We start from the raw sequence: 9,287 nt of genomic DNA on the forward strand, positions 1-9,287 counted from the left end.
TGTATATATATAAAAATGCAGATAAACAAATAATCCAATTTCTTTTTTTAAATGTGAAAATGAACATCTTATTGCCTAAAATGCAATAACATCATTCCTTAAGTGAATGCTTGATTATATATAGTAACGGAATCGTCTGCAGTTAAAAGATCCGACAAACATCAACAAAAGCTCAGTTCTGTCTGCTTGACTTTAACATCTATACAGTGTAGGACTGATCTGGGGATTTGTTTTGGATTAATCAATTAATAACTGGATAGCAAAATTTGCTAAATATAGCAGATTTAAACTGAAGTGAACCTGATCAAGCTAAAACTGCCACTTGAGGAGTTCTGGGTAGAACATATCTACAGGCATAGAGGGGATTTTCCTTATGCTACATGAAAATATTTCTAAAGTTTTGACTAAATGACTGCTCTGAGTGAGCAAGTTGTTCTTTTAACTGCTGTCTATGCATGAGTCTATTTGCTTTGTGGTTGCAACATTACAAATTTCAAAAAATCTTAAATGAGGAGCTAGAAGTAGCTTTGCAACACACTGTAAAATGAAGTCAATGCCTCTTCAACTAATCCATCAAATGAATGTTAGTGAAACAATACAGCCATATAGTAACAGATGGTAATAATGCTAATAAGGATCTCCTGTTTTTACGAATGAAATGTGTCCATATTCATTTGCATGGTGACATCGAAAGCCAGATAAATGAGGTGAAGTTTGATGCAAACAGCTTTTAACAGATACATTTGATTGGTGAATACAGAGATATTTTTAGAAAAATGTGTTGCGATACAGTTCTTCTATATGTTCTGTCCTGTTTTTAGGTGTCTGTTGTCAGATCCCACACAATTACTTTTATGTTGATGTCAAATTGAATTTCTTCCAGTTTTCGGTTTAATTTTACATTTCATGTTAGTAAATTACCTCTGATTACCTACAAATATTTCCTTTTGTTTCTTTTTCATTAATCGTATGTCAGTTTCATGTGTCTAATCCCTTGTCGTTTCCATCTGGGTAATTCTTCTTCTGTCAAAAAAATATTTTCCTGTAAATGTCTGCATAATGTGATGTTTTAGCAATGCCTCACACACCCACACCCCCCATCACACACACACACACTGTTGGATTAAAGCTTTCTGGGCCAACCTGCTGCAGAGTCAAATATGAACAGTGAAGTTAAACAATAAAAATACTGCATGCAGAAGGATTGTAACACATTTGAAATTATGATTTTGCCCGTAACTGAAGATAAAAACTGTTTATGCTTATTTGTGTCATTGGTACAAGCAGTTGGATGTTTATTTAAGCTTACTTTTAAAGTCCAAATTGCAATATAAGTGAACCTTTGTATGGATACACTAAATTTAAGTCAGAATAAGTTTGTGACATGTCACTTTCTTTTAAAGCTTTAATGTCAGTTTATTGTACGGCATAGTTAAGTTAATAAATCTCATTGCGGTCTACCATGTGTTTGTGTAAATTTTATTTCCTTTAACATATTACTGAAAAAGAATTTTGCATTTGTCTGACTGACTGCCATCTATCCAGCTGTCAGTCTATAGACGGCTTTATTAGCCTTTTACCCACTAAGCAGTAATTGAAACCTATAAATATGTTGCATTTTGGTGCTTTCTTTGTATGTTCTCCCTGTGCAGATGTTGGTTTTCTGTAGTTCTCCAGTCTCTTGCTACCTTCTAAAAACATATCCAGTATTTCAATAAATCATTGTAATTTGTCCAGTTATGTTCCGGTGGTGTAAAAAAATTATTTGCCTCCATAAACACTCCTGTTTTTGGCTCTTTTTTTAATCACACTTAAATGTTTGAAATTTAAAGACAGAGTTAATACAAAGGCCATTTAATTAATTAGGATTTTATTCATTGAGGGTAAAACAGCTGTTCAAACCAACCTGACAATTACACCCTTTCCCCTGATCTCTCTGCCTTTTGCTAATAATATATCAATATGAATTCTGAAATTAATGAGTCTCATTGCGTTCAGTTCTACCCATCTCTTCCATTTTCCTCTCAAGCTCTGGTTTTGAAGTAGACAAGTACAGGTTTGATTGGTCACCTTACAAGTTTTTGTTATTTTTTGTCCCAATAAAATCCTTTGGAACATCAGACACATTTTAATTTCAGAAAAAGATTCTCCAACACCTCCACCCTACTTTTTTCTACCTAAACCAAGTTCATTGAAAAGAAAGTTGAAGCCACCTGAAGGTTATCCTGCAATAGTCAGCCCCGCCCACTCCTCACTACTACCCAGGGCTGCCTACTGACCAGTTCTCTGTCTAACAGGTCCGGAAAATCTCTGAGACCTGGGTATTACCCTAAGAGTACTCTATAAGAGATAATCTATTTAAACTGGTGGCGAAAGTGATTCGTCTAGCTCTAACTACCTCCAATCCAGAAGTTATGACCCTTTACAGTTAAGAAACAATCAGCTGAGTAGCCCTCACAACTGCATAATTCCAATAACCACTTCTGTTAACGGTAGCCCACTTTCTAAATCATAACTTGCACTTGGAACCGGCTAGATTATGTTTAGTGACTTAGATGTAAGTCCCAGGGTCATTATTTACTCTCACCAAAGGAAATTATGAAGCCTCCTATTTACTGGAATCATGTACATTAGTTTTACCTTAATTAAAAGAACTGAACGAAGATTAAATGACTCTATTAATTCCAATGTCCACCAACCTCTTTAGAATTTTATAGTATAAATTTATTAAGCAAGCTTAAGCAGGGATATGCGACATACAAATCAATAATTAATCGTAATTAATTCAAAAACAGTGTAATAAAATTTACATGTACAATCATACTACCCTGTCCTCTTTTCCCTGACTAAAGTCGCAAGTTCTGAAATGGAATTTCAATGAGCAGATTCAACTCATACCCAGACGATGGTGGATCTTTGGCAACAGGAATTTCTAGCATCCTTGGTTGAGGTCTTTGCCTTGTGTGGAAAAAACCCTCTTTAGAAAAGAAACAAAGCAGAACGGGTCCGAATCCTTTTGCAAAACCCAGTTCCTCATCCCTGAGGGAGCTTTGTCCTTCCTCCAAGTCTTGTTGCAGAGTTTGTAATTGCTGGGCTGAGACGAGACCGACGATCGAATGAAGAACCAGGGATGGGGCGATGGAACCCAGTCCTTTCTTGGCGGTGTGAAGTCCGAGCTCTCCCGTGGTTCTGAAGTGCGGTCCGTGGCTCAATCTGCTTCAGCAAGTTGTCTCTCCTTCTGCGCCGTCGGACTGGGAACGGCTGGTTCCTCTTTTCAGCCCCTTTTTATGCATCTCTCCCCCATGTGTGTGTATGGGGAAATTTGGTCTACGTGACTTGCTTCACATCTGCTATGTATCATGAAAAAGCCCCCACATTGCCCAACCTATTTCTGCTGACCACAGTGGAAAGTCCCGTACTTCCCCTTTCTCCGTTGCTTCAGCCAAACTCAACACTCCAACCATCCTGTGCGCTCTGACCATCTGTTCAGAACTGCTTGCGACATTTCCTGTTTCAGGACTGTACTGTATTCCTCTCTTTTTCTATAACCCACTATTATGTATTATAGCTCATTAAACACATTAAATCTGTTGTTAAACCTGTTTGAATTAATTTCAAATGATTACAACTTCACATTATCACAAGTTTGATCCTTAGTTAACAATCAATCACATCTCTTACTTATTATAATTCATCAACCATAATCTTTCCACAGTTAATTCATTACAGAAATCATTACAGATCACATTTCAGATAATACATTTCAGAAGGTTATTATGTGATTACTTGTATTCATTTTACTATTCCTTCATATTCAATTTAATTAGCTTTTAATCAAACTACAAGATTACTTATTTTCTCTCAGGCCTCTATGCACCTTTTCTGCATGCACCCGGAAAGATCTCACACCCTATGCCAGTTTTCTTGACACCCCCTCCATGAGATCGGACGGTGCTTCGCAGAAAACACAGAGTCCAAAGTCAAAAGAGATCAAGTCCATCATCACAAGTGATAGTGAGGATGTCCCGCTCATAGCAGGTAACCGGAGACAATGAAGGTGTCCAGGAATCCACAACCGCATACTCCGACAGATTGGATGGCGGAGAAAGCCAGCGTTCTGCGCCCAAATCGTTGTCAAGTGTAGAGTCACCTGAGACGGAAAGGGTGGAACGTTCCAGCGGAGGTGGCAGAGGCGAAGGCAAGTCCATGCCGAAGTCTGGCAGCGTTGATGGATTGTTGCAGTAGCCGTCCAACTCTGCCAGCAGATCCTGGAAATCCATATCACTTGGTGATGGAGATGAAGGGGAAAGGATGTCCTCAGTCTGGCATGCTTGGGGAGATGAACTGAGGTTCTCAGTTTGGGTACCTCTCTCGTTAGTCGCACTGCTGGCTTGGCATCCGACGTCGATAAACAAATCCGGAGACACGGGACGTATAGGCGGAAGATAGTCGCCCACCGCCACAATTCGGCCATCCAACAGATGTAAAGTTGGGAGGCATTGCCGAGTAAGTTGGTGTTCCCACAACTTATGAATTACGGGCAGCCGTAGCCCCGTATACAATGGAGATGCTGGAAAGTCGTCGTCGGCTAGGCCAAATACAGAGGTCCACACGATTTTGTGCACCCGTTCCAGGGATCTAGATGTGGAATCCGCTATGTAGGGCAAATCCTCCAGCCCTGTGGCGCAGAGAATTGCCGTTACATCATTAAAATGGCTGCTCACGCATTTGTGACACCAGCGGGCGGACGATGCCACCCAAATGAATCCATAGGATTCTGCGGTGATCCCACATCCCACACAGCAGGTTGATGCCTGAGGAGAAACAGTAACCCAGGTAACTTCATGATCAGTGGTTATTGATTAACTACATGTACTTACAATGACGAAAATGCTAAAGCGAAAGCTGAGAGAGTAGGCTGGTTTTAAACCCGTGTGCCGGCTTGTTTTGCGAGCCAAGGTGAATTAATCACAGGAGCCGAAATGTCATGATCTGGTGCTGGTTCACCTCGATCATAGACATGAGCTGAATCATGGAATATTGCCGCGTAGGTCATCAGCCATACAACAATGGCGAGGTCCGAGGTCTCATGAAGCCAGTAGAGGACCACCAGGATCCCCCAAACCGTTGCCCAAAGAGCCAGAATTACCCACTTTTGCATCCAAATTCGCCGTCCTCGACCCTTGATAGCCAAGGCCTGGCGCGCTAAGTAGATGAGGATAGATACTGCGAAAAGCCCTTCTAGAATGGCTGTGAGAATCTTAAATGGGGCGGTTCGTGTAGCTTGTGCGCCCCCCAGGACCAATTCCAGTATCAGGGCTGCGGTATCGGTGATGAGCCACAGGCAGACCACAACGCCCCTGCGCCAATTGATGCGAGTACGGCCCATCAAGTAACAGGCAAAGAGGGACGAAGCCAACCCCCATCTGTGGAGAATGATTGGACGGAGGATAAGCTTGGCATATCCTTGTAGCGCGACGAAGATCCTCATAGGATGTCCCTTGGGCCAAGGACCGGTGTGGCAGAAGACTACCCAGGCCAGGGTAATCCCTAAGTGCTCAATGGTACTCACTTGAATCGGTGCAAAAAGTGAGTTGGGATTTGATGAGTTGGTCGAAGAGTTGTTTTCCATGATGTGAGATGATGGTCGCTCTGGATCAGATCCTGTCGGCAGCTGCGATGAAGGTTGAATGGCTCGCAGGCACACGGCAGCTCTCTCTTATGCAGAAGTAGGCTCCTCCTTAGGGGGGAGGGGCTGGTAGTTCCTCTTTTTGCAACGACAAAGTGCTTTCAGCCACGCCTCCAAGACGATTTTGCCGATGAGTATGGCTACGGCGACGCCCAGGAGACCTAAAAGATATGGCCATAGCACGCTCAAAGCGTCTAGCAGCCACTGTTCAACAATGTTGAGGCCTTCTTCCACCACATGAGCAATTTCTTCCACAACCTCGGTGGCGACGGCCACCAAAGTTGCTCCCATAGTCTCATACCAGAAACAGTCATGTTTATTAGAGCCTTCTCCACATTGCTGCCAATGCTCCATAGTGGTGGAGCAGGTGAGATTGGAATACAACAGGTTGGGTCCTACCCAGTCAAACCCTGAGTCGATGTTCCCTTCACACAGACTTTTCCGAAAAGCATGTCCTTCGGCGATGGCTATAAGGGGATTTGGAATGAACGGAACGGGTAGTCCAAGAATGCTCTTGCGCTTCTGGAGATGATATCCTAGGATTGCGTCGGTGCATGTCCGTCCGCTCACTATGGCCCTCCGCCACGTGCCATTGATTTTCCGCCAAGTAACCTCAGAAGAGTGAGTGTCATACTCCTCTGCATAATGTTCCTCGCAGTAGCTTTCCCAACCTCGAACGGTTTGGCAGGGTCTTCTGGCCAAACTGATTGTGCATTCGAGGACCCGTCTCGTTGTGTTTCTACAGGTCATGCGCCAAGGTCTCGGGTTGACATAACTGTCAGGTCTCCAAAAAACCCCAGGCCAAATCATGCGGTCTTTCGAATAAACCGTGGCGATGTACTGGTACTTAACCCAGTAGTTTGTTGATTCCGTGAGGCATGGTGTTACCCAAGCTTCGAACTCATCTTGTTGGAGTCCCCACCACTCGTATTCCCAATTTCGAGTGTAATCTTCATACCAGGCCCGCAAAGCCCACTTAGCAGTAGGTGCTTTGTCAGGATCAGGGCAGTTGTACCTCCAGGTGGAGTGAAGAGCGTTCCCAGTTTGCCAGAGGTCACAACGTGGCGATGAGTGGGTTTTCCTCCAACAGGTGTCATTTAGGCTCTCAAAAATTCTTTTGGCGACACATTTGTCAATTTTTGCAAAGTCGTTTTTAGGAGCTTTCAGAAGGTCATCAGGAGTTGGAAGGGGTTGTGTACGCAAATTGGCAATGTGTAGCTCCTCCAAACCAGTATGAGAGCGAACCGTTCCCTCCGGGAAGTCTCCCATAAAGAACGTCTGGTCTTTGGCTATGTATGTCCATGGGAATGAGTTGTTCAGCCAGGTTTCAACTTCTGTGCGGACTGTGCGTGTAGAATGCCACAAATCGGCCCAGTATTCCTCTATGGCTGTAACTATGTAATTCTGTCCTGCACATTGCACAAACTTATTCCAGAGGCAAGGATTTAACCAACGAAAGTGGTGTGTGTAACAGTGCTTTTGCTCATCTTCATACATAAACCGTCTAGGTCCTTGTCTGATCAGGAAAGCCGTCATGTTGGTCAAATTGGCTGATGTAGGCAGCATTGTTGTATTAACTGGAAGATTACCTCGGGAGGCATTTCGATAGGTCCAGTTGCCCGTTGGTGCTGTTGGGATGATGTCATCCTTTCTGCAGTTCAGGTGGATGTCTCCCCAAAACTCCCCTCGTGGAAGCCAGGCCCGACAGCCTGAGGACCTGTGTGGGGCTGGGTATACTACTTCGGTATCCCAGTACCCTTGACTTGGCATCAATAGCAGCGATCGACAAGCCATGTTGCAATGCCATTCTGGCATACCTCGGTCCGGGTGAATCCAGTTGCATCTGACGGTCCGTCGTTCTTTGTTTTGCAGAACCCGTATCCAGCAGAGCACTCCAGTTTCGAGGAAGTCATAGTTGTAGATCTCCCAGGTGCGATTCAGAAGGTCGTCCAGAGTGGAGTCGTTCAATCCGAAGGCTCGGCGCTCCACGTACTTTTTCCCGTTGTCTTTGGCGAACAGCCCGGTTCGGTTCTGGACAGATGTGTCGTTGTTCCATGGTACAAAAATAGCCGTAGTGCTTGTATTCCAACAATTGAAGTTAGCGTACTTAGAATGTCCGTAGGTGACTCTTGTATGCGTAAGATACCACGGTCCAACTCCGATGAAGTAGAAGATAGTAGCAAGAACAGCAGCAGCAAACAGCAGGGCAAGAAGCGTTAGCAGCCCTTTCAGGCATAGGGTTTTTCTGGTTATCGTAGTCGTTTTCCGTAGCAAGGGTTCGTTAGAGGTTTCCGAGTCGTCGTCGGTGTCAGTAGAGCTGTCTGATTCCGATGTAACATCCAGCAACTCCGGGTCTGTAGGTCGGCGCCTCATGCCGATAGCATCCATCCTGGCCAGATTAGTGCTTCTCTGGGATCCGCTGTATCAGGCGCTGTACAGATTTTTCTCAAAGAGTTGAGGTGGCCTTGGTTGGCAGGGTTCTTTCCAACCCGTCTGGTGGCCCTTCTCTGCTGCAGGGCTGTATATATGGGAGAGGGGTAGGGTAAATCAGGCTCCAACCCCCTCCACACCCACTTCCAGTGGAACACCCTCCAGTAGTCCGGCCTAGGGAATGGGCCTGGGGCGGTTCCATTTTTCAGCGCCTGGTCTTGCCAGGATTCGTGTTTGTACCCTATTGGGGCAGGTACTGAGATATAGGTGTACAATGATTGTCCATGCAGAGTTAGTCTAGTGCGGTACCCCCAGGTTGACGGAGTAAAAATCCTCTGGTGTGGTGGATTGGGGTAGACCCTGTCTATTTCCAATTTCAATGGAAGCCTGGTGTTATTAAATATATAACATTCTGGATTTATTTCCCTCTTTACTATAGTTCTCGCCATACTTCGTGAAGTGGTCCAAATGACCATGTCATTGAGTGAAATTTCACAATACAGTCCTTGCAGTGGTTCAAGATAATGGGGACCCCACCTAATCCGTAGCTCGATCCCCTGTAACCTGAAATACACTGTATTAAAAGTCCATGGTAGAGATCTTGGGCACATAGGGGAGATTGATGCAACATTAACCGTGTTGTCGGATCCTCTTCCTTTCCAAGCGGGCGGTGCGGTAGGGATAAATAAATGTGGCTTCATGGCAGGGGGCGTCGTGTATTCCTCACTATCCCCCACCTCTTTTACGTTTTGGAAATTGGTGGGTCGGAGATATATGAGAAACTTGAGAAAATAGGCCTCGGTGAGCGGATTGGAAACAGTGAAATCTTCTCTTGGCATATCTAGTAGAATGGAGGTGGTAGGGAGTTTTAAAAACGGGCCTCTGTCTGACAGTCCCGATGAGACTCCAACCCCCACTTTGAACAATCTAGTCACAAAACACTGTCTCCCCTTTCGCTTTTTGGTTTTTTGCTGACCTGCAGACTCGACGACTCGTTTTCCTCCTTCCGGTGCGTCCATCAGTCTTGGTTTGTCTTTCTCCATGGAAATGCTGAGGCGAGCTTCTGCCAGGCGTGAGTTTTGGGTTTCTTCTTGGGAGGCTCCGGCTCCGTACTGGACACGGTGGCGTGAGTCTGCTCGTCTGGTACCACTTTGATGGCTGCTCCGAC

This window comes from Xiphophorus maculatus, chromosome 16 (assembly GCF_002775205.1).
Source record: "Xiphophorus maculatus strain JP 163 A chromosome 16, X_maculatus-5.0-male, whole genome shotgun sequence".
NCBI classification, from domain to species: Eukaryota; Metazoa; Chordata; class Actinopteri; order Cyprinodontiformes; family Poeciliidae; genus Xiphophorus; species Xiphophorus maculatus.